This window comes from Artemia franciscana, chromosome 2 (genome assembly GCF_032884065.1).
Source record: "Artemia franciscana chromosome 2, ASM3288406v1, whole genome shotgun sequence".
NCBI lineage: Eukaryota > Metazoa > Arthropoda > Branchiopoda > Anostraca > Artemiidae > Artemia > Artemia franciscana.
Genome location: NC_088864.1, coordinates 50320306 through 50347600, shown reverse-complemented (window position 1 = coordinate 50347600; position 27295 = coordinate 50320306). Strand labels below are relative to the sequence as shown.

Genomic DNA, 27295 nt, shown 5'->3' with positions numbered 1-27295 from the left:
TTGGCAGACTTATTCTCACCGACAATCAATTTTCTTTCTAGGAATGAATTTACGAGCAGTGTCAATTGCAACTGACCCATTACGACCAGTTTGGGGGATGACCAGTACGTCATAATTTGCCTCTGGTCATGTCGTGTTGATTCGATTAGGAGACGGTCAAACAGACCGTGGCCCCCTTGTTCAAGGGAAAATTATGACACTAGGGTTATTGCCGTTGGCATTTTAGTGGATTTGTTGGATTACTTCAAGATAGGGAGATGATAAAGTATTGATGTAAGTGATGGTCTTTTTTCTCTTGGCATTTTTAAATTATCTGTGTAACCTTTAACTTTTTAAAAGAGGTGCCAATCATCTTAGTTATTTTTTTATTTGTTCTTGCAATCTTAGTATTGTAATTTCGTGATATTCAGATTCAAATTAGTTAAATCAAACCGTTCGTTTGATTGAACTTGCACAAAGTGCAAGTAAAGAACGACTCGGCCCAATAGGAACCGAAACTCTGAAAATAAGATTTTGATAACAGTATATTCATCAAACAAATTGGCCTTTTGTCCTGATTGCAAATAAATAAAATTCACTTAAAGCTACGAGCCATTGAAAATTTGTAAGATTTTGAAAAAGGAATCTTAATGAAAACATCAACATCAGATTCAGCGAATCAGAAAACTAAACTGTTAGGGTTTCAAGCTCCTATCTGGAAAGATGTAGAATTTGTATTTTTTTACTAGAAGAAACTTCTTGAATGCGTGCTCATTTGTTAGTTTTTTTTGTTATTCCTAGGAATTTTGTTTTCTTATTGAACTACTGGCTTTAGAAGATTGGAAGAGAGCCCATTCGAACGGAAACTAAAGTGCTAGTGTCGTTTTCAGTGACCGAATTGATTGGAGAGCAACTTGGCTCTCTCCCATGTCCCATTTCCCTCCAAACTCACCCGATAAAAATTTTGAGAGTGCTGTTTTGTTTAACATGGTTGAAAAGTCCAATAACTATGCCTCTGGGGATGGTATGACCCCCCATAGCCTCTGGCGAAAAGGACTTACAGTAAATTATGAAATTTGTCCATTGTTTACACACAGTATCTGTTTATTGGGATATATTTAGATATTTCTTCAAATTGGGTGGATTTTCCTCAGGGAGAATTTTCCGTAGGGAGAGAAGTTTTCGGGATGAACTTTCCAGTGGAGGTTTTACATGGGGAGAATTTGCCTGAATTCCTATACAGAATTCGATTCTATTTGTCTTTCTTTCACTTTGGCTATTCGATTTTACATGCAGAGAGGTCCTGGAGGAATTGCTCGGGGAAAATTTTCAGCAGGGTTAGAATTGTCAGGAAGATTTCTCCGTGGGGGGGGAATTTTCCGAGAGAGAAATTCTCGATTTTCCGGCAGTATTTGAAAAACGATCAGAAATTAAATAAAAACGTCGGATTATTTTCAACTGAAAGTAAGAAACAATATCAAAACTTAAAACTAACTGAAATTATTCCGTATATGAGGGGTTGCCCGTCTTCAGTACCTCTTTCTTTACTCAAAAGTTTGACTTTTTTCCCAGTTCCTTATAAAAGACTCCTGAAAAGCAAGGGTTGTTTGATTAGAAGAATATTTCTTTTTAAAGTACTAAAGAACTATAGCGTGAAGAATGAGGGATTGAAGAGGTGTCACCTCCCTTATAAACAGAATAGTTTCTGTTCGTCTTAATCTTTAATGTTGCTCCTTACTTTCAGCTGAAAAAGTTTTTTTTTATATATAATGTAATATATGAAAGAGGCTTAGAGGTTTTATGTTAAAGTTTCAAGACATCGTAGATATAAATTATGCTCTCGAAAAATTATATATAAAATTATAATAATATAAAATTTTATAATTTATAAAATTATAAATTATAGCGTAAAGTGGAAGGGAGTGAGGGGGTAATAGCCCTCTTCATGGATTGGATAATTTATTTATGTTGTATTTAGAAAAATATTTGAAGGGAGTATCCATCCCAACCTTTACGCAGGAAAATACTTCAAAAATTAAAATACCCCCCCCCCTCAGAAAAAGGCGTTTATGAGGCTGTTTAGGGGAAGATTTAGATTCTTTGGAAAGATATTACTGTGGGTGACCCCCCTCCTCTATTCGCCCTTTTTGCAAATAAGCATGTGAATTTGATCTTTTACTTCACACTTAGGATATTATTGCATCCTATTCGACCTTTATCCTGTTTAGACTATTAAACCTCTAAGCTATTAGATTGTTATCATTGAAGTGATCCCAGCTTGGTAGTACGGAGCCCGAGGGTTTTTTCTAAATTCTGCAAGGTTGGGTGACAGAAATGGTATTTGCTCCTATAAAAAAGACATGGCAACTGAAATGTCAATAATTTTTGCTAATAATTTTTGGCTTCGCCAATGGATTTTGGGCATCTTTATCCTTTTTTGCTATACTTTTGCTTGCTTATTTCAAGCTTAGTCTTGATATATTCTTCCAACCGAAGAACTGGTAGGGGTCAGATGTCCAGGCTGCTGTCCATCAGTGCAACACGAGGGCTGTCTCTTCAAGCAGCGTTTTACAGGATTTTAGAACAGTGGAGTGCCTTGTTTGTGTTCCTGGGTGATCAATCTAACAAAACTGACGCTGATAGGGAGTCGGGAGAAGCCAAGGCCGATTTTCCGTTTCATTAACGATCCCTTCCACAAAGCGTATCTATATTGTCTTACTTTCACGCTGAAGAAGGTGAATGTGCTCAATCTGGAGTTTCAGAGCAGAGAAGTTCGCATTAACAACATTCTGAATAGCACCAGAACTACAATTACCTTTCTATTGAAGTCCTTTGTAAAGCCCAGTGTGATAGAAAGGGCTGCACAAGAGGAAATATTAAACATATCCCTGGAGGATCAGCCACTCCAGTGCAGTTCTTCATCTGAGCGAATTGAACCTTGGGCCAAAACATGGTTATATGATAAGAAGTTCAAATAGCTTATCACAATCCTTCAAGAATGAATGGCTTACTTATTCACATAGGTTATATAGGACAGTTTCTGTTCATTTTAAATCTTGAAGTTGCTTTTCATTTCTACATGAAAACACTAATTTTTTATATTGAATATACACAAAAATCTGACCATTAAAAAACAAGCAAAAATGGAATATTCAGAAATTAACTTTTTTATGAAAAGAAAGAAGGAAATTTAAAATAAGCCTAAATTACTGTGGATAAAAATTCCATAAAATGAGGATGAAGTACAATGCACAATGAAAACAAACTTAAACAAATGGGAATCCTGAATACTCCGAAATATTTTGTGCATAAAATAAACTAGCAAGTTATATGATTTTTACTTGAAAGTAAGATTTGTTTTGTAAATTAATAAGCTATGTGATTTTTTTTTTTTTTGGGGGGGGGGTCACGAAAAATTTTAAAACCTTGCACCAGCCAACGTTAAAAAACAAAACAAAAAAGGGAAACACTGATCTGATGTGAACTCGGGGGATACGCCTAAAAATGATTTTTTCCAAGAAGGGCCGATAAAAACAGATTTTGTTGGTAATTTGAATAAGAAGAGACCAGAAATTAGGGGACATTATGAATTTGGGGGTTCAGAGCCCCAAGGATAACCCATCCTTGGGGCATCCATGGGTCAATGTTTGCACGATGTTCTGTTTGTCTTCGAGGACGGATATAATCGAATAAACTAGCAAGAATCCAAGAATCAAGCCACATCGATGGATGTCTTACCGAAATTTATGAAACGCAAATATATCCAGGATGTGATTTTTGGGTATCTAAATCATGATAATAAATTCAAACTTAGATTGACCTAATTCGAGAAGTTCGGATTTCCTGATAGATGGTTTTCGACAGATGACAAGCTGACAGAAGAATTTCAACAGGAAGAATATGAATATTGTACATACTTTTGAACAAAGGAACAAAATACTAAATACTGCTAATTTTCTAGTTTAAAATCCTATCCGGTAATTATTATGACTTCTGTAATCTTTTTTTAATTATATGTGAGTAACAGCGGTAGAATAAACTACATAAGACTAACATCTTCTAACGCTGTAATATTGATCAAGAATAAAAAATGCAGAAGTGGATAAACCAAAAAATCGAGGGGAACAAAAAATAAGCTGTGGAGACCAGTATAGCAAGTGTTTAAGACCTTCTAAGTTGAGCATTGCCTACATCATTCAGCATTTGTGCAGTTATAAATATCATTCTTAAGCTATCAAAGATTATTTTATATCAAAGAAGGAATGTCCTGTGTCTCGCCGCTGTCTCTGTCTTGGGCGTTTCAAGCATGGTAGGAGGCCGTCACAAACTATGGTCTACCCAGGGGGTACTACCTAGGGGGGCGTACAAACCCTTGTGGGCGAAGAAACTCAGTGATTTGTAAGCAGCGAGCTTCATCAGTAAAGTAAAAAAAAACGCTAAAGCCTATGATATGGCAATTTAAAAGAAGCAAAAACTTCATATCTTCAATTCTCCGACCATAATTACGACAAGTAATAAATTTTAAAACATTATTGGACAATTGAATAATTTGGATTCAGTATTCAAATTTAGCGTAAATAGTTAAATTACTTGCGCAGAGAAATTTCGTAGAACCTAAAATAACATTTTCCAGAGTTACCTCAGTGTTTGTAAAGTTAGGTATGTTTATATATCCATGCAGGATACATTCACGCTAATCCAATGAGTCAATTATTATGAATTTATTGGGGAAAACAGCTTACCTCTTACAAAGACACATCTTTTTGTCTAAGCATTATCATTTAGAAGGTACGGTAGCCCACCGAAATTACACCCCATATAAACATTTATTTTGTGTAGGAATGCATCACAAATATAATGTACACGAAACCGTAAAAGAAACTGGCTACTAAGTTCGGATAAAATCCGACTTTGCCCGAAAAGCTTAAAAACTTTACAGAATTTTTTTTCGATAGAACTTTACCAAACAGAAAAAACTGTGTAACGGTTACTTTTTAACACTTTTAAAATTTATTGGTGGTTAACGTGCGCACACATACTTAACATTTGACAGGCTTGGTGGTCTGCCCCCCAAAACCAAACCTACACTTAGTTTAAATCACGCATTGTGTCATTGAAGGTACAATGTAATAAGGCATGAGATATATATTTTTTTTAGAGAGAAGGGGTATTTATTACCACAACGAAACAGCATTATATTTATAAGCATAAATATCCTGTCAGTGTCAAAGGCAAAACCAAGCGCAACAATAATTGAAATTAATAATCACAAGACACAAGAAAATTTTAAGTAGATTGCAACATATTTAATTTCACAAATAAGATCGGTTAGAGATGTCTTGAAGGCATCGGCTGATCACATCAATGAGCAGAGAAAATTAAGATTAATCCTATATGCTATAATATTATATAATACTAGCTGTTGGGATGGCGCTTCGCGCCACCCTAAAGCCCCCCCCCGCGCGTAAGTCGTTACGCGCCATTGTAGTTGTGTCCCTGTGTCCCCACCTGTGAATATATATATATATATATATATATATATATATATATATATATATATATATATATATATATATATATATATATATGTTTTTAACTACGTGAAACTTGCGAATATACAACATTCTTCGCTTTCCCATTGTCTGTACATATAAATAGATTGTCAGGTTTACCGACTCGTTGGAGTGGCGCTTAGCGCCACCCCAACACCTCGTTGGTGGGGGCGCTTCGTGCCCCCCAAGCCCCCCCGCGCGCGTATATATATATGTTTTTAACTACGTAAAACTTGCGAATATACAACATTCTTCGCTTTCCCATTGTCTGTACATATAAATAGATTGTCAGGTTTACCGACTCGTTGGAGTGGCGCTTAGCGCCACCCCAACACCTCGTTGGTGGGGGCGCTTCGTGCCCCCCAAGCCCCCCCGCGCGCGTATATATATATATATGTTTTTAACTACGTAAAACTTGCGAATATACAACATTCTTCGCTGTCCCATTGTCTGTACATATAAATAGATTGTCAGGTTTACCGACTCTTGAACATGCAACATATAATTGTCCATGGGAAAAACAATCCGTATTCAGATCTATACCTCATTATTGCCCTTGAGCTTTGTTGATGGTGATTGCTAATCAAACATTCCCTGTGTCCCCATCGTCATTTATATATCCCCCTGTACCCCCCGGCGTCCCTGTTGTATTTGTGTCCCTGCGTCCCAGTCGTCATTTATTGTCTACAAACATGACGTCAGTCGACACACACGTCCCAGTCGTCATTTGTGTCCCGGTGTCCCAGTCTGTAATTTCTCTTTGAGTGTCCCGGTCGTCATTTGTATTCCCTGTGTCCCGGTTTGTATATACATTTGTTTTTGAATTGGTATATGATGAAATAAATTTCTTGTTTTTTTCCTTTTTTCTTTTTAGGTTTTTTTTTTTTTGGTTTTTACCTTTTTTTTAGCTTTTTTCATTTTTTCTTTATTTTAGTTTTCTTTTTCTCCATTATTTTTAAGTTTTTTTTTTCTTTTTTTCTTTTTTTTTTATTAGTTTTTAGTTTTTTTTCTTTTTAGTTTTTTTGTAGCTTTTACCTTTTTTAGTTTTTAGTTGTTTTTTCTTTACCTTTTTTATTTTTTTTCTTCTTTTGTGTTAATGCTAAAGCCAAGGTTCGAACCTGGAACCTCTCGGACCTAGAACCTGGAACATAACGCTTTACCAACTCAGTTACTTCGGTTTGAATACGTTCTTTTGAATTGGTATATGATGAAATAATTCAGACGTCATATCCTTATAATGACGTCACTCGACAGACACACAGACAACTTATTTTTATATATATAGATATAGACTAGCTGTTGGGGTGGCGCTTCGCACCACCCCAACACCTAGTTGGTGGGGGCGCTTCGCATCCCCCTCCCCCGCACGCGTAAGTCGTTACGCGCCATATTAGTTACGCGCCATTGTAGTTGTGTCCCTGTGTCCCAGCTGTGAATATAGATAGATATATGTTTTTAACTACGTAAAACTTGCGAATATACAACATTCTTTGCTGTCCCCTTGTCTGTGCATATAAATAGATTGTCAGGTTTACCAACTCTTGTTTACCTTTTTTTTTTAGTTTTTTTAGTTATACACCATGATTCTAATGATTGCCCTTGAGCTTTATTGATGTGCATTGCTAATCGAACATTCCCTGTGTCCCCGTCGTATTTATATATCCCCCTGTAACCCCCGGCGTCCCCGTTGTAGTTGTGTCCCTGTGTCCCGGTTGTCAGTTATATTCCCTGTGTCCCGGTCGTCATTTGTATCCCGGTGTCCCGGTCTGTATATACAAATAAATTTTTGTATTTTTCCCCTTTTTTTTCTTTTTAGTTTTTTTTTTTTTACTTTTTTTAGTTGTTTTAGTTTTTTTTCTTTTTCTTTTTAGTTTTTTCTTTTATTTTTTTTAGTTTTATTTTTCTCCTTTATTTTTCTTTTTTTCTTTTTTTTTCTTTTTTAGTTTTTTAGCTTTTTTAGTTTTTTTTATTAGTTTTTATTTTTTGTTTCTTTTTAGTTTTTCTGTAGTTTTTACCTTTTTTTTGTTTTTTTTAGTTTTTTTTTTACTTATGTCCTGGTCGTCATTTAGACTCCCTGTGTCCCGGTCGTCATTTGTGTCCCGGTGCTTTGTTGATGGTGATTGCTAATCGAACATTCCTTGTGTCCCGGTCGCTTTCTCTTTGAGTGTCCCGGTCGTCATTTATATTCCCTATGTGCCGGTGTCCCGGTCGTCATTTGTGTCCCAATGTCCCGGTCTGTAATTTCGTCAGTCGAAAACCTGACGTCAGCCGACACACAAACATGACATCACTCGACAGACACACACACACAGACAACTTATTTATATATATATATATATATATATATATATATATATATATATATATATATATATATATATATAGATATTTTTATATATATAGATTGGTATATCTATCTATATCTATATATATAAAAATAAGTTGTCTGTCTGTGTGTCTGTCTGTCAGGTGACGTCATGTTTCTGTGTCGACTGACGTCATGAAGTTAGTTGTCGTCATATTTGCTATGACGGTGACGTCATTAATGATATTTAAGACATGTATGTTCACGTAGAAATCTATTAATGTTTAAGTTTAAAATGACTGATGAACTTACAATGGCAAAAGCCGATGAAGATGCTCAAAGAGTCTATGCCAAAAAACTTGCTGCTGATAGAGAAAGTCAGAAAAGAAAGCGTGCCGAGGAATCAAAAGAACAGCAAGGAAACAGGCTTGAGGCTAAAGAACGCAAAACCGCGCAGTTAGATGAAGATCCACCTGGACAGCGAGAGTCACAACATATCAAAACTGAAAATGATTGCGATGATGATTGGGTTTGGGATTTTGACTTGGATAAGGTCATCAATGCCTACCAGATTTTAGTTAAAAAAACAAAGGTTCGGCGACATGTATTTCATAGTGAAGCTGAAAAATAAAGAAGAAAAAGAAAACTGAAAGAAGAAAAAATGTAAAAAACTAAAAAATACTAAAAAGAAAAACACTCAAAGAGAAATTACAGACCGGGACACAAATGACGACCGGGACAGAGGGAATATAAATAACGACCGGGACACTCAAAGAGAAATTACAGACTGGGATACCGGGACACAGGGAATATAAATGACGACCAGGACACATGTATTTAAGAATATCGTTCAAAGACAAATTTTTAATTGTAAGAAGACCGTTGAAAGAGAAATTTCTAATTGTAAAATGACTGAAGAACCTAGAATGGCAACACCCGAGGAAGCTGCTCAAAACGAATGTATTCAAGCCGAAGTAGCTGAGTTGGTAAAGCGTTATGTTTCAGGTTCTAGGTCCGAGAGGCTCCAGGTTTGAACCTTGGCTTTAGCATTAATACAAAAGAAGAAAAAAACTAAAAAAGGTAAAAACTACAAAAAACTAATATGGCACGTAACGACTTACGCGCGCGGGGGGGGCTTGGGGGGGGGGGGGGCGAAGCGCCCCACCAACTAGGTGTTGGGGTGGCGCGAAGCGCCACGCCAACAGCTAGTATATATATAAAGAAGTTGTCTGTCTGTCTGTCGAGTGACGTCATTAGAAGGATTGAGCTGTATGTCGTCATGGTCTGTCCGCATATGACGTCTGAATTATTTTATCATATACCAATTTAAAAACGAATTTTCTGGGGGGACGCCGGCCAATCGTTTACAATCACCTATTGACTCATCGCATGTATAGGGTAATAAGATATGAGAGACATTTTTAAGAGAGAAGAGGTATTTATTCACCCCAACGCAACACCATGATATTTAAAAGTATAAATATCGTGACAGTGTCAAAGGCAGAACTGAGCAAAACAATAATTGAAATTAATAGTTATAAGACACAAAAACTGTAAGTAGATTGTATTGTATTTTAATTCCACAAAACAAAATCGTTTGTAGAGACTAATCCTCTATGCTGTAATATTATATTCATGCAGGAGGGGTTGCCAAAAGTCCCCATCAGGATGACATGCTAGAGCGACAAGGAAACAGAAGAATCAGGGCCAATAAACGTGTTCTTATAGGTTTTTTAACCCCTGTAAATAGGGCCATATCCAGGATTTTTGTGTATTTGTGGGGGATTACAAAAAAAAAACTTTACAAAACGCATCAACAAATTTTTTATATGTGTTTTGCTACTTTTGTACGAGTCAGTTCTCAGAAGGATTCGAATTGGATACCTCCTCTCCTCCCTGGACACGGCGTGCCTTTAAAATACTGTGAAAAAGCACCACTACCCAAAATGCAAACGCGTCTGTTATAACCAAAGTTCAATGATCAAATTGTACGATAACGTATAAGATATGTCAGTTTGGAGCTTCTGGAAATGGTGAAGGCTTGAAACTATAGTAACCTTCTTTTCAGTCTAGTATACAACACTTGAAAGTTTTATTTGAGTTATATTTTGGCTTCCTATGACTTTTTATTGTTTTTGAGTTATGCTTTTCATGCTGTTTTTTGTTCCTTGTTGAATCTTGTGTTCTTGTTCGTAGTGATTTAAAATTCTAATAAAGGGCAACATCTTCCTCCTCTCTTTACTAGTTCTGGAAAACTTTATCTTTGCATAAAATTGGGGAAAAAGAATCTAACCAAATCAATATGTACAAATCTGTAAGAAAATATAGGAGCATGACAGCAAAAGTATATCTTATCATAGATTGTTTTATTGCCCTTTCTCTGTAATACAGACAGAAGAAGAAGAGAAAAAATGGAGTCACAGCTTTAAATTTTGTAACTACCTCAGGGAATTTTAAAGAAATCGAGAACTCATTTTGGCTCAGTTTCTTTGTTTTCATCCACTGCATAATCAGGTAAAAAAATAAAAAATAAATAAAAGCACTCATATTTTGGGACTTATGCTCGTAAAGTAAAGTTTCCTTTAACATGCACTGATTACAGAGTAAAAGAGACGGTATCAAATTTCTGGCAATAATGTCAATTCACAGAAATTTAGGCGAGGGGATTTTTTTTCGAAATCTAGAAGGACAGTTTTTCAATTCAAACGCCAAAATCAGGTGTTTTTCAAAACCTAGGGTGGGAATATCCAGTGGGTAGTATTCTCCCTCCCATTGACGCCCCAGCCTCCTCAGTAACCATATTACAGACTATATTCAAATTCATTCCTCCAAAACAGGGAAATACGGGATGAAATTCTTCCTCCATTTTTATCTGATGTAAAAGCAGTGAAGGGTTTGAAAGTTTTAGTTAACCTTCACACTTTTAAGGCTTTGAGCCCCCCTCACCCTTAATGAAAAGATCCGATGTCTATTCTCCGAATAGCTGGTGTAGCTATGTAATACAGAATAAATTATTGGGACTGTATAAACAACATTGAATAGCCGTTCATTTTAAATGGCCTACACATATATTTAAAGACAAATCTGCCACCGCACGACAGTACTCGTATAGCCCCTGAAAGTGGAGAGGTGTAAAATTGGCTTTTGAGTCGTCATAAACCAAATGGTTACCTCACAATTTTTATATACTGAAAGAGGTCCTAATTTCCACCAAAAACAACTATACATCTAATAATGAACTAAACGATTACATATTGAAAGTTCTTACTAGAACAAGAAAATTTAAAGATATAAATTTTTATTGTCCATACAGCTTTTATTAATAAAACAAGTTTACAAGAATTATTAAAACGCAGAAAAAAAAAACAATTAAAACTCAACAAATGGTAACAATAAAACGTAAAAAAAGTTTATAAATGATAAAATATAAGCAAAAAGGACCATGTTTAAAGACAAACTGTGTTTGTCTTTAACTATGTTTAAAGAAAAATCTGCCACCACACGACAGTGCTCGTATAGCCCCTGAAACTGGAGGGGTAAATTGGCTTTTCTCACAATTTTTATATGAAGAAAGAGGCCCTACCTTCCACCAAAAAAAAGTGTTGCTCCCTAACACTGCACTCATAACACATTCCCGGTGAATAAAAAGGTTTGAGGTTAGAAGTATCAAACCTTTTTTTCGACCAGGCGACAATGACTGGTGATGAAATAGGACAAGATGCATGCTGAGAAGTTGATTTTGGAAGAAGCAATTACTTTGATTGGGAGGGTAGGACCAAAGTTCGAAATGGCAGAAATCAAAATTAGAAAATGTCATAGAAAAGCTCGTAGAATAATATGAGAGTCTGGAAGCGGTTGAGCGCTGAGGCCACTCCCCGTGTTCGTGCCTGTGGAAGGAATCTAGTAGTTTTGAGTAATTATTTTCTGAAACTTAACGTGCCCAAAAACCAGTTTTGTGAATACCTTCCATAGTTCAGTTCTCTTTACACCCTCTCCCTAACTTCTGGTTAAAACAGTGATGCAGGTGGTGCTAAAAAATGCACAGTGCATAACACCAAAACACTGTATTGCTACAAAACACCAATGCACTTGAAGCTAGTGTTTAAATACGAAATCATTTGAAGTCCCCCACCTCCTTAAGCTAAAAATATTTTAACAAAATGATCAAATATAGCCCTAGATACTTTTGTTATTCGCCCATTATCTTTTAATCTGCAAGGGCATCAAAGAACTATTAATGATCACATGCTGTGCTAAAAGGATTTGGACCCCATGAACCTGTTTTCCTTATTAAAGGACAATATAGACAGAGGTCTAAATTGATAGGTTATATGACTGAGAGCGAATCCTGAGGCCTGTGGAAGAATTCTGGAATGATTGACTGACAAAGATGAAAAATGACAGTTTTTATGATTTGTACGTGATGCCCGTAAATGAAACAAAGAGGAAAGCGTTTTGACGATGGCATTTTTCCTTGAGAGAAGTACTTTATTTGATTTCTCCATCTTATCTCAACTGAAAACCTAGCTGAAGGGCAAAACTACCGAAAGTTGCAGGATTTCAATTATATGTATATGTATATATATATATATATATATATATATATATATATATATATATATATATATATATACTAGCTGTTGGGGTGGCGCTTCGCGCCACCCCAACACCTAGTTGGTGGGGGCGCTTCGCGCCCCCCCAAGCCCCCCCCGCGCGCGTAAGTCGTTACGCGCCATATTAGTTACGCGCCATTGTAGTTGTGTCCCTATGTCCCACCTGTGAATATAGATATATATATATATATATATATATGTTTTTAACTACGTAAAACTTGCGAATATACAACATTCTTTGCTGTCCCATTGTCTGTGCATATAAATAGATTGTTTACCGACTCTTGAAAATGCAACATATAATGGTCCATGGGAAAACAATCCGTATTCAGATCTATACCTCATGATTCTAATGATTGCCCTTGAGCTTTGTTGATGGTGATTGCTAATCTACCATTCCCTGTGTCGCCATCGTCATTTATATATCCCCTTGTGCCCCCCGGCATCCCCTTTGTAGTTTTGTCCCTGTGTCCCGGTCGTCATTTGTGTCCCGGTGTCCCAGTCTGTGATTTCTCTTTGAGTGTCCCGGGCGTCATTTATATTCCATGTGTCCCGGTGTCTCGGTCGTCATTTATATCCCCCTGTGCCCCCCGGCGTCCCCGTTGTAGTTGTGTCCCTGTGTCCCGGTCGTCATTTATATTCCCTGTGTTCCGGTCGTCATTTGTATCCCGGTGTCCCGGTCTGTATATACATTCGTTTTTTAGTTTTGTTTTTCTCCTTTATTTTTTTCCTTTTTTATTTTTTTTCTTTTTTAGTTTATTTAGATTTTTAGATTTTTTAGTTTTTTTATTAGTTTTTATTTTTTTTTCTTTTTAGTTTTTTTGTAGTTTTTACCTTTTTTTTAGTTTTTTTAGTTTTTTTTACTTATATCCTGGTCGTCATTTATACTCCCTGTGTCCCGGTCGTCATTTGTGTCCCGGTGCTTTGTTGATTGCTAATCGAACATTCCTTTTGTCCCGGTCGCTTTCTCTTTGAGTGTCGTCATTCATATTCCCTATGTGCCGGTGTCCCGGTCGTCATTTGTGTCCCGATGTCCCGGTCTGTAATTTCGTCAGTTGAAAACTTATGATGAAATAAATTTTTAATTTTTTCCCTTTTTTTGTTTTTAGTTTTTTTTTTTGTTGGTTTTTACCTTTTTTTAGGTTTTTTAGTTTTTTTCTTTTTTCTTTTTAGTTTTTTTTGAAGTTTTTATCTTTTTATTTTTTTTATTTTTATTTATATTTTTTTAGTTTTCTTTTTCTCCTTTATTTTTCAGTTTTTTCCTTTTTTTAGTTTTTTTTCTTTTTTAGTTCTTTTTGTTTTTACCTTTTTTAGTTTTTTTTAGTTTTTTTAGTTTTTTAGCTTTTTTTATTTTTTTTTATTAGTTTTTAGTTTATTTTATGGTTTTTTCCTTTTTTTAGTTTTTTATCTTTTTTTAGTTTTTTTTTAGTTTTTAAGCTTTTTTAGATTTTTTTATTTTGTTTTCTTTTTTTTTGTAGTTTTTACCTTCTTTAGATTTTTGCTTCTTTTATTTTTTTAGCTTTTTTAGTTTTTTTTCGTTTTTTCTTTTTAGTTTTTTGTAGTTTTTATCTTTTTTATTTTTTTGTATTTTTATTCGTATTTTTTTAGTTTTCTTTTTCTCTTTTATTTTTCAGTCTTTTCCTTTTTTTAGTTTTTTTCTTTTTTAGTTTTTAGTTTTTTTTTAGTTTTTTACCTTTTTTTAGTTTTTTTAGTTTTTTTAGTTTTTTAGATTTTTTAGTTTTTTTATTAGTTTTTAGTTTTTGCCTTTTTTTAGTTTTTTCAGTTTTTTTTTAGTTTTTAGATTTTTACCTTTTTTTAGTTTTTTTTAGTTTTTTAGCTTTTTTAGTTTTTTTTTCTTTTTAGTTTTTTTTGTAGTTTTTACCTTTTTTAGTTTTTTTTCTTATTTTGTATTAGTGTGAAATAATTCAGACGTCATATGCGGACAAACATGACGTCACTTGATCCACAGATCCACACACAGACAACTTATTTTTATATATATAGATATATATATTAGTAATAAATATACGCAACTTACGAATTAACTTACGTAACGAACTTCTATATTCGTATAGTTTTATTTGGTATATGAAGGGGGTTCGCCCCCTCGTTAATGCCTTGCTATTTACGTTAAACTTCGAATTTTGTTCCAATTCTTTGAGCAAACTATAACCAATACAAAAAGGGAACCGGTCTCTGTCAAATCCGAAAAATCCTGTATATGTATCTGCCCTCCCCTCAGGGGCATAATTTGTTATGGAGCATGGGGGAATACTACCCCTCCCAGCTACTCCTAGCTGAGCAACATGAAGTATTGAAAGAATCATCCACATATTTTAATTTTTAACTTAAATAGGATTCTTTCATTATAGTCCAGTCCATATTATAGCCTAGAAAAGGGAACAAATTTTAGATTCTATAGTTGCATTATAATATATCAATGAAAAGTGTATTTAATATTATTGAATCACGGATGTATTGAAACATTTGATTAAGTCTTTCATTGAAATTCCCATAAGCAGTTGGATAAGAAATAAAAATAAATTTATTCATCTTAAGAAGCCAAAAGTTAAAAAATTTACTGCATAGGTCATGGAACGCTGTCAAACTCGTTGGACTCGATGGAGTCTAGTTGTCCTCCAATTTTTTCAGTTGCTTTAAAGGGCCACTAGAACTTTCAGTTTTATTTACGAACGTCTTTCTTAGAAATAAATATACAAACCCCATCATATACTTAATAATTTCTGTTTGTTTTAAGTTTTAATGTTGCTCCTTACTTTGAGTTGAAAAAAACTTACTTGTTTTTTCAATTTAATTTCTCATTGTTTTTTTTTTATGCTGAAAAATCCGGCGCCCGCTTTATGGAAATTCTCTTCCCTCATGAAAAATTTGTCCGTGGAAAGATCCTCTCACGTACCCCCCTCCCCCCGACCAGAAAAAAAGTTCGTTACCATGAAATGTTTGATTTTTGGAAACATTTTCGGAACATAAAAGTGTTTTAACCGACCTTCAAAGATAGCTACCATACTTTGTTTTTTCATGGGAGTGGTTTATCTATTGTTTTCTTATGTGTTTTTTTTTTATTTTTGTCATTTATTCTTGTTTTGCTTTTGTGGGGCAATGTTCTTTCGTATTCAACAAGTTAGAAATATTCTACTTTTCTAAACTTTTAAAGCATCACAGGCATGCACAAAAGGAACTTACTCTGGGCTGGGAAGGGTCAAATTTCTGTGGGCTGAATGGAAATTATATAACATCAACATAAAAAAAAGTCTAGTAAAACCATGACAATACACCGAAGCAGAGATTTTAATTGTAAAAATATATTGTGAACCATATATTGTGAGCCTGGCTTAGAGTGTCATACAGAAGAATCAATACAGGGTTCGTGTTTATTTTACCAACTTAAAATTGACACGGAATAAACAGGTAAATGGGATTGTTTAGCTCTCCTTTCTGATATTAAATAAAAAAAAAACAAGTTTTTTTAACTGAAAGTAAGGAGCGACATTAAAACTTAAAACGCACAGAAATTACTTCGTATATGAAAGAGGCTGCTTCCTCATCAGCGCCCCGTTCTTTACGCTAAAGTTTGACTCTTTCTCTCAATTCTCTTTTTTTAAACAGTAAAAAACTTTAGCGTAAAGAGCGGGGCGTTGATGAGGAAGCAGCCTCTTTCATATACGAAGTAATTTCTGTGCGTTTTAAGTTTTAATGTCGCTCCTTACTTTCAGTTAAAAAAACTTGTTTTTTTTTATTTAATTTCTGAACGTTTTTGAATCAATGCATGTTTTGATTTTGGCTCTCCGCAGAGGAATAATCAAAACGAAATTTGCATGTTTTTTTTTTGGCTAAATGGCTTTCTCATAATTTTGATCGAATGATTTTGAGAAAAAAAGAGCGGGGGACGAAGCCAAGTTGCCCTCCGATTTTTTTGTTAATTAAAAAGGCAAATAGAACTTTTAATTTTTTACGAATTTTTTTATTGGTAAAAGATTTACGTAACTTATAAATTAGCTTACGTAAAGAACTTTTGTATTCTCATGTTTTTATTACATATATGAGGGGATTCGGCCCATCGTCAGTACCTCGCTCTTTACACTAAAGCTTAAATTTTATCCCAATTCATTAAGAATGACCCCTGAATCACAAAAGCCGTAGAATAAATAGTTGAAATTACTAAAAATACTTTAGCGTAAAGAGCGAGGTATTAGAAGGAGGTGAGCCCCTCATATGGGTAATAATTTCTGTTTGTTTTAAGTTTTATTGCTGTTCCTTACTTCCAACTGAAAAAGCTTTTTCACATTTATTTTTTAATTTTTTTTTTTTTAATAATGCTAGTAAATCCTTCTCTCCCTTCATGGAAATTTTCTTCTCCCATGACAAATTCTAGATGGAGAGTTACCCCAGCATATCCCCCTCTTCTCAACCCCTCCCCCCAACCAAAAAAATCCTCCTGAAAACGCCTGTATACTTCCAAATAACCATTACTATATGTAAGCACAGGTCAAAGTTTGTAACTTGTTGCCCCTCCCACGGAGACTGTGGGGGAGTTAGTCGTCCCCAAAGACATAGTTATAAGGTTTTCCAACTACACTGAATAAAATGGCTATCTCAGAATTTTGATCCGTTGACTTTGGGAAAATAATTAGCGTGGGAGGGGGCCTAGGTGCCCTCCAATTTTTTTGGTCACTTAAAAAGGGCACTAGAACTTTTCATTTCCGTTAGAATGAGCCCTCTTGCAACATTCTAGGACAACTGGGTCGATACGATCACCCCTGGAAAAAAAAACAAAAACAAAAAAACAAATAAACACGCATCCGTGATCTGCCTTCTGGCAAAAAATGCAAAATTCCACATTTTTGTAGATAGGAGCTCAAAACTTCTACAGTAGGGTTCTCTGATACGCTGAATCTGATGGTGTGATTTTCGTTAAGATTCTATGACTTTTAGAGGGTGTTTCCCCTATTTTCTAAAATAACGCAAATTTTCTCAGGCTCGTAACTTTTGATGGGTAAGACTAAACTTGATGAAACTTATATATTTAAAACCAGCATTAAAACACGATTCTTTTGATGTAGCTATTGGTATCAAAATTCCATTTTTTAGAGTTTTGGTTACTATTGAGCCGGGTCGCTCCTTACTACAGTTCGTTACCACGAACTGTTTGATACAATTAAAGAAAAATTTGAACAACATAAAACTTACGAAAATACGATGCAAAAATAAACCAATCGAATTAAAGCACACTTTTTATCACCGTAGTATAGGACAGTAATATTTAATTTCTTCTTCTTGATAATTTCCTCAATTTCGGAGGGGGGGTCGATTTTTTCAGCTGTAGAATTATGAACACACTCAATCAAGCCTTACAATAGAAAATATATTTCCTCAGGATCTAACATTTCTCGGGATCTGTCATTCATAGGATGGAAGACTCCAAGTACTAAAGTGGCAGCCAGAGTGAACCTTAAGGAGGGAAAGACCGAAAAATACATTTCATTACGCGTACCAGCAGGACATCCAGGCGATAGTTAAGCCCGATGAGAAGAAGTCTTGGCAGCAGCAATTATAAGGATCCGAGGGATAACTACTTCTTTCTGGGTGCATATTGAGGAAGTACATTTTAGAATAAGGTAAGGTTCGACGAAAACAATGACAAATTTTGTATATTGGATGAGCCTAAAAAAGCTTTTTCAATGTATTTTGATTATGTAAATCCAGATAGCTTGGGAGGTTCAGGAGATATTTACATAGGATTGTATTAGGAGCATAAACAAAGGGTACCCTGATGGGAGATTTGGTCCTAATATATTGAATTCTCATACTTTGTGCATTACGTGCATACATTACGTGCTTACGTGCATACATTGCTACGGCTGAACATTTACTCAATATATTTTTTAGCTCACTTACCATTGCTTTGCGTGTCCTTGGTTACTCAACGTCTCTTTTTTGGGAGAGGGGGGGGGATGGAAGAGGTAAACTGAAAAAAAAAAAAACAGTCATATCATCCAGTAATGTAGAAACATTGTAAGAAAACATTGAATCCTCAGAGAGAACATCGGACCGAGCCCCCTCCCCTCATCCTACATACATACGCATACATGTTATGGACGTGCTAATCAATGGACGATATAAAAATGTGGGCTTGATTAGCTTTGGTATCATACCTCCAACCCTTTTAAACCTGAATGCAGCCAGAGGTTGAAGGTAGGGTATCCCTTCAGAAAAAAAAATCAGCTTTTTGCCCTACTCTCTTGATTGTGGCCCTGACCAGGGCTATTGTTTTACTATTAGACCAAGGACAGCAACAAATATTATTAGTAACAAAATATTGGTTTCAAAATAAGAGTATTTTACTCATGTTGCAAGTTTTGATACTTTTTCATATCGGATGTTTTTGAATATTTAAAATCCGGAAAATGAGAATAATGTGACATTTAAACAGAAGGAACTTCAAGTATTTGTGTCCATGAGCGTCTAATTTCAGTCATGGCACAAATCATTAAGAGGGCCTTGGGGGATTTCATAAAAACTTCGCAAGAGTTTACTCTGTAACTTCTTAAACTTTCTTTGCGTACGGATGAGCAGTGTAGTAATGCATACAGGATTGAAAGACATAGATACATTCGATTTTAAGTATACAGAAGATTTAGAGAGATTCAAGTACAATAAGCAAACATTAATAAACAATAAAAGTGTATATATTAAAATATACCCCCGTAAAGGTCTGTGGTCAAGAACGCAAAGAGAAAAAAAAAACCAACTTAGACTGAATAGCAAAACCCCAAGCTGCCACATTCCACTGATTACACGCCTAAAACCAAGCTGGAGCAAAGTGCCTAGCATATCAAACGATAGAACATACAATTCGAGCCTGGCCTAGAAAAATTAACCGCACTGGAGCATTTAAAAAAAAATAAAGAGATCAACTATGGTTTAACAATTTTTCTGAAGGTAGCTAACGACTCGTCCTTTTTAGTTGACCCAGGCAGACTATTCATGCTGCCTGAATACTATCAGGGGAATCAACTTTGATTTAGCTGATGGACTGAATGGAGTTCGGACGTTACCAGAATTAAGAAGATAATCAGACAAGTCAGACTTAAAAAAAAAATCAATTGAATTTAAGGAGCTTAGAAAATGATTAGTGACAGAAATAATTTTGCGGTGAAGGCTCCATTTAATAAAAAGTAAATTGATGTAAATACAGAAATAAAACTCCTTGAATTTATCATTGGTAATTGAACCCTATATATGCGCCTCTCCCGATATAATCTTTCACCTAATCTTCTGCACCCTACTTAAGAACAAAAAAACCGCGCGCATAAACGATATAAATGAGTTGGCCATAAGTGTGAATATTAGCAATTGAAATGAAGCAACAAGTGCATCTTCTTTCCCATTCATAAGGCTGAAATGCTTTGATTACCATAGTTATCATAGTGCTGAATAGGGGCAGTAGCCGTTGTGACCATTTCAAGTGACAGCTAACACGTGTGCTAATTTATTTACGGTATGAATTTAAATGAATATATCTAGTTGTGGGTCCTTTTTAATTTAATTCAGAGCTGTCTTTTTGACACCTTTTTTGTGTTTAGCTTATTATGACCTTTGAATAATGAATTGGAAGTGTGATATTTTTGTTTAGATAGTGTTTGGTATTAATAGAAGGCATGAGTGTTCACAGATACGTTTCTGGGTGGAAAAAGTGGGGGAGGGGCTGTCAAGTGGAAGACGTTCCAAGGGGAAAGATTTAAGAAAAAAATTACTGAAAAATCTTGTGTTTTCTCTAATGCTACCAGAATTTTTGTATTTTCTTCATATGAGGGAATTATTCCTAGTCGTTCTTTCTCTAAGAAGTATTGCAGAAACAATTGGGTCATTGGAAGGGGTTGATTTATAAGTGCCTATCCTAGGGTCCTAACACACGCTAAAACTATGTTTATTGAAGAAAAGCAGCCCTACTTTTGAGGCTGGTAAAAGGGCCATATAATTGGCAATGGCTCAGAAATTTATCTCAGCCACCATCATTGAGGAAAAACTTACCATTATAGCGTATACTTGTCTGTTAAAGGAACGGACTTAATAAGTAAAGTTGGGTTAATCCTAATGAAATATACCAAAATATACTGATAATATAACACTTTAGAAACAAAACTATGGAAACTGCGACAAAGGATTGTGGAAAGCGCCGCGCAGAACGCATTATTTTAAATACCCAGCCTATCCTAACCCCTAACCATCTCTATATATTAAATATTTAATAAAAATATACGTACCTTGCAATTTTCTCACTCAAAATAAGCAAATCGTAACCGATCCAGGAAGGGAACCGGTCTCTGTTAAATCTTACACGGCGTAATTCTTGAGTGCGTTCCGTTCACTGTTCCGTTTTACAGACAAGTAGGCTACCTTATAACGTATTGTATATATCTAAGAATTTGCCGTAAAATATTCACTTTGTGAGAAAACAGTCAACCAAGTTCAATGATTGTATTCATTATTTTAAAGGATTCTTATTTCCGTTTTTAGACCTATCCTCCAGACATTCGGTTTGTGCTTTGACCTCATGTATAGTTTCAAGTAATCTTCCGGTTTTATCCACTTCTCGCTTCCACTAGTTGCCAAAATCGGGACGGAATCCCACCCTTTTTTCGCCGTCCAAAAATTCCTGTGCGTGTACCTGCCCACCCCTCAGGGGCATAATTTGCTATGGAGCATGGGGTATACTACCCCTCCCAGCTACTCCTAACTGAGCAACGTGAAGTATTGAAAGAATCATCCACAAATTTTAATTTTTAACTTAAATGGGAATCTTTCATTATAGTCTAGTCCATATTATAGTCTAGGAAAGGGAATAAATTTTAGATTCGATAGTTGCATTATAATATATCAATGAAAAGTGTATTTAATATTATTGAATCACGGATGTATTGAAACATTTGATTAAGTCTTTCATTGAAATTTCCCATAAGCAGTTGGATAAGAAATAAAAATAAATTTATTCTTCTTAAGAAGCCGAACGTTAAAACATTTACTGCATAGGTCACGGAACGCTGTCAAACTCGTTCTAAGCCTGGGTCCACGGCATTCGCCGCTTTATATACGATTTAATATAGTCGTAAAGTGTATATTATGGCATGCTAATACATAGTTAGCCATCTAACTATAATTGTTATCTACTTGAAAGACAAAGGCCGACTTTGGTTCGGATTAGAGAATTATTGTGGTACGTGATTTAGGCTTACGGCGGATATTGTTTTCTATGCCATCTTCAAAAGTAATTCACCATCATAGTCTTGTTGAATTTTACCATGAACGAGTCATTGTCTGTCTTATATCTAAAGTTCAAGTATGGTACACCTATTTTAGCCTTCCTTGATTATCATCGCAGGCCTTACAAGGGTATCGATTATGAGTATTATAGGATGGGATGAGCGGATTCAAGGCCGTATTTAGGAGGGTTTTGGGAGTTTAACCCCCCCCCCCCCCAAAAAAAAATCTAAGTCGTAAAAATGTAACAAAGATGTATATAAACAAATTTTGATTAGTTTGATAGTATTTTTATGCCCCCCTCCCAACAAAAATTCTGGCTATGGTCTTGAGTAGGTTGACAAAAGGGTTTTCCAGAGGAATATCTAAAGCCCTCGGAAAGTATGTTACTAGGTTCATAATATTCAATGTTTTTAAAAGCAACTCTTCGAAGTGAATATTACTAATTCTTCCCGCTGTCTGTCGACAAAAGAAGAGTAATAGGAGCTTACAGATTCATTTGAGCAGATTTAGTTATCAAAGGGGTTTTCTAGGGGGCGTCTGAATCCATCTAAAAGAACCTAACTCGGGCGAGCCTACTTTTTATAAATATGATCTTTCGAATTAAATATTTCTAACCCACCATGTGCTAACAAAAAGTAGGGCTAGGGGCTACAGGATAAGATTTGGCTGAAATAGTGTTCGTTGACTGAACACTTTTTGAACTAAATAGTAGGGTCAGCAAAAGGCTGAACATGTTGAAACTGGTATATTCAGAAAATTAGAAACGGGAGAGGACTTCTATTCCTGTGAATGTGTAATCATCTTAAATTTTATTTTATTGTTTACAGTATTACTCGTCTTTTTATTCCTTCCCCGCCTAAAAAAAAAAACTGCTATATAAGGTAGATTCCTGGGTATAAAGAAATACCTTAGAAAATATAATCTACTCCCTTGAGTATTCACATGTACAAATGAAGTCACCCCTCCATCCCCAAGATCTTCTAGCATTTTGAAATAGATTCCCCTAATTCGATTTAATCCACCCCCTCCCTAATGTGCAAATATATAGTCCAAATTATATATTTCCCGTCACTTGTCTTTGTCTTGTCTCACGCTAAGCTGAAAGAAGCTAACGAAGAAACCAGCTTGTTTTCGAGTTTTAACCAGCGTTAACTTGAGTGAGTGGCGTATAATACACAAGTACCTATATAATATACTTTTCCTAATATCTGAAGCTCAGAAACCAAATTCTAAGACCTTTAAGATCCTAAAAACTCTCTGCCACTCCCAAGAAGTGATAGTCATGAATTTGCCAACCCCCAGCATTGGCTGTTCTCCCTCGTGATAATATACCTATTTTCTTCACCGACATTCTTTTTTCAACTATACTCATCGTCATAATTTACAATCAAGTCTGATAAACGAAAATTCATGCTTTTCGTAGGTTCTTATCGTCGGAACTCACCTATCAAATAAAAAAGAATTGAGTGTATACCAATCTATGGCGAAAGGGTTTTAAATACTTTCAGCCCGCATCTCTCTCTATCCGAATTGCAGTAAATTATATGTTTCGAAGTTTCGAGTCGTAACTGTGACGTGTACTTCAGCATTTACAGGTGATTGAAACTTGGCAATCAAATAAGAAAAAACTAGTTTCTTTGATTCAACCTTTTGGTTATTTCCTAGCTATAAACTGGTATTGTCCTAACATGACTCGTAACTTACCTAAAACTACCACTAAAAAATAACAATTATTAGCTGTTGCTTTTTTTTTATACTCGAATGTCACTTTTAATAGACACACCTCCAATGTTTCAGGGGTGTTTTAAGAGAACTTTAGTGTTTTTTTTGTTTGTTTGTTTTTTTTCTAGGAGTAAGTAATGGAGTATCTGTATTTGAAGCGTTCGTATCAGAATTTGAACGTATTCCGCGATAGAAGCAAGTTTTGAGTTATTGTCGGTTGAAGTTAATAACTTATTCAAAATGAGAAAGACTTGCCGTTTTGTTGACAAGAGCGAATTGGAAAGACGATTTCTCAAGTGCTATGAATCAACACAACAGACCCTATGCTTAACAAAATTTTGATGTTTAACCCTGTTTACAGGAAAACAGGATTAACCATACTTTTCGGATGCAAGGTTGAATTTTCAGATTGAAATTCCTTGAAATAGGTCACCATCTCTCTTACCCACTGAAAAAAAGTCTTGTAGATGTTGTTTTTGTAAGCCTCTAACTTCATATCCCTGTATCTTAACAGAAAAAATAGAAGCAGCGATTAAAATAGAAATATTGTTATTATTACGATTTGATGAGATAGTTAGTTGTAAGTAGCCACCCAATCGCAAGTCCTTTTTCTACCTTTCTCGGGGGGGGGGGGGGGGGGGGGTACTGGCAGTTCAGTTGAATGTATCTTTTAATAAAACTGTACTAAACTGAACTTACTGAATACTCCAAAAAGCATAATACAGAGAAGCGACAGTTAATCACAATTTAGTTGCTAGATCATAATCAATTACTAAACTGTATATTGGGCAACTAAACAAATGAATAGGATAGTATTTATTCGGATCCAGCTATTACTGAATTAGATAAAAAAAACAGGGTTTTTTTTTAACTGAAATAAGAAGTGACGTAAAAACTTAAAACGAACAGAAATTATTCCGTGTACGAAAAGGAGTGTCCCCTCTTCAAAGCCCCGCTCTTTACGCTAAAGATTGCCTTTTTAACAGAGGTCTACTTTTTAAAGTAGTACAATACTTTAGGTAAAGAGCGGGGCGTTGAGGAGGGGACATACCCTTCCATATACAGAATAATTTCAGTTTGTTTTAAGTTTTAATGTTGCTCCTTACCTCGGTTAAAAAACCTGTTTTTTATTTAGTTTCTGAACGTTTTTTTTTTAACTAATGCAGGCTCAAATTGGGCTTACCGTGCATAAAACAATAAAAAAAAAAAAACACATTAATTTTGGCAAAGTTTCCCCCTGTGCAAAATCTCCTCTTGAAAGTCCACCTCCTTAAACTACCCTCCCAATGCGAAAATCTGACAGTGTAAAACCAAAATTATTTATTATGTTTTTGAAGGGGCCGTCTCCTTATACAATGCCAGGAAATATAGCTCTCTCTCTCCATGAAAATTCCTTCCCCTCATGGGAGATCCCTTCGTGTAAAGTCCATCCCACATAAAATACCCCCCCCCCCAGAAAATTGTAATCTAGCTGAAAATTACACCTGAAGGCTTTTTTGCGGATGATTTCGGCTGACATTTTTTGCTTAGTCAACTTTTATTTGAAAAAGACTTTAATTTATGATTGATTTTAAATCCATGCCGGAAATCCTCCCTCCGTCGAAACTTCTTCTCACAAATACCCCTCGTCCCCTAGTAGAAAGTTGCTAACGCATATATTTCCCTCTGCAGAATTTATCCTACGAAAAACTCTCCCATGGAGAATTTTTCCCGTGAAAAATCCCTCCACCTGCGGAAAGATACTCTAGACAATCCCAACCTTGTAAATATTTTTCCCGGACAATTCCCCTTGATATCTCAACATGTAAAATTGAGTCAGCAAAGAGAGAGTAAGTCAAATAAAAAGAATTTTGTATAGGGATCTCGGGAAATTCTCCCAGTGCAAAACTTCCCTTGGAAAGTTCACTCCAAGAGAACTTCCCTCTCCACCGAAAACTATTCCTGTAGGAAATCCCCCCAGCAGAAAATTTTCCCCCCTCCCCGGAAAAAGTCCGTATAATTCCCGATAGGAAATATTATACGTAAACAATGGGTGAATTTCCTGACTTACAAACCTTTCCCCAGGGTTGTGGGGGTTTGTGTTATTTATTCCCCTCCCCAGTAGGTTTCAACTAAACTGAACAAAATGAAGATCGGATGATTTTTAGGAAAGAAGGTGGATGGGAGGGGGGGCCAGTTGCACTCCAATCTCTTTGGTCACTTAAAAAGGGAACTATAGATTTTATTTTCCGTTGGAATAAGCACTTTGTCGATATTACTTTGTCGATATGTCGATATTGGTCGATTTTTGTCGATATTTTAGGACTATTGGTTTGACGCTATCACCCCTGGAAAAAAAATCACAAAAAACAAACAAATAAACACGCATCCGTGATCTTTCTTCTGGCAAAAAATATAAAATTCACATTTTTGCAGATGGAAGCTTGAAACTTCTACATAAAGATTCTCGGATATGCTTAATCTGATGGTTTGATTTTTATTAAGATTCCTTAAATTTGAAGGGGTGTTTCTCCCATTTTTGAAAATCAGGCCAATTTTTTCAGTGTCGTAGCTTTTGATACGTATCACTAAACTTAATGAATCTTGTATAATTGAAATCAACATAATAAGCCGATTCTTTGATATATTTATTAGTATGAAAATTCCGTTTGCTAGAGTTTCGGTTACTATTGAGCCACATCGCTCCTTACTTAAAGTTCCTCAACACGAACTGTTTGATAGATGCGCCCGACAAAATGAGCTACAAAAAGTTATACAGCCCCATTGCCCAAAATATTTTTGGTTGTTAACCTTGTGTAATCAGGCTTGAGATACCTATAAGCTCTCAAATGGATATAGTGACTGATGTAAAGTGCACAATTTTAATCGTATGTTGTATGTTGATGTATATGTTGTATATATGTTTATGTATACATATGTGTATGTGTTGTATATGTATATGTTGTAGTCGTATGTTGATGTATATGCAATAAGGTGAATCAGTGCAATGGATTCTCATTGTGTAAGATAAAAATCTTTTTCATTTTTTAGGTCAGCGAAATGGCCTAAACCTAAGTTGAAGATGCCAATTAGAAAGGACATACTATGAATTCCTTCTACACCAAACATGCAATCGTTGCATCAGAAAGGGACTGCTCAAGCATCTCGTTTTGCTTTGCTCTGCATCTCCAAATAAAAATTTGATGTAAATATTTTTAGCTATAATTAGAAGTTATAAATTACAAAGATGTCTGTCTATGATGTTCTCACATTTAGAGGATCAGTAGTCATGTTTAAGCCACTAATATCAGCAGCAAACTCAAGGATAACTCAAGTCCACATGTCAGGATAACTCAATAGCCACATGTCCCGTGCAATAGCTGGGTAAATGAGAATTAGAGTATTTGTCATTCTTATAGGAAATAAAACACGTTTTTTTTTAACTGAAAGTAAGGAGCAACATTGAAACGAACAGAAAATCTTTCGCATATGAAGGGGGTCACCCCCTCCTCAACACCTTGCTCTTTCCGCTAAAGTTTTTTTTAGTACTTTTAAAAAGGCGTCTTATTGTTCTACCCAAACCACCCTTGTGTTTCAGGAATCGCTCTTGACGAAGTGGGACAAAATTCAAACTTCAGCGTAAAGAGTGAGGTGTTGAGGAGAGGTCAAACCCCTTCATATACGTAATAATTTCTGTTCGTTTTAATTTTTAATGCTGCTCCTTACTTTCAGTTGAAAAGAACTGCTTTTTTTTATTTAGTTCTGATCGTTTTTAAATAGTGCCAGGAAATCTGACTGCGCCTCCACGAAGAAATCCCCTTCCCCAAGGAAATATCATCTAGACAATTCAATCCCTGTGAAAT

The 27295-nt window shown here is 35.4% G+C and overlaps 1 long non-coding RNA gene across 1 annotated transcript; it reads left to right on the top strand.

Moving 5' to 3' along the window:
• On the top strand, nt 1-26679 carry LOC136043235 (uncharacterized). The gene is made up of 3 exons (XR_010621572.1): nt 1-273; nt 17845-18085; nt 26484-26679. It is a non-coding gene; the product is annotated as an uncharacterized LOC136043235 (long non-coding RNA).
• Nucleotides 26680-27295: the final 616 nt, after the last annotated feature.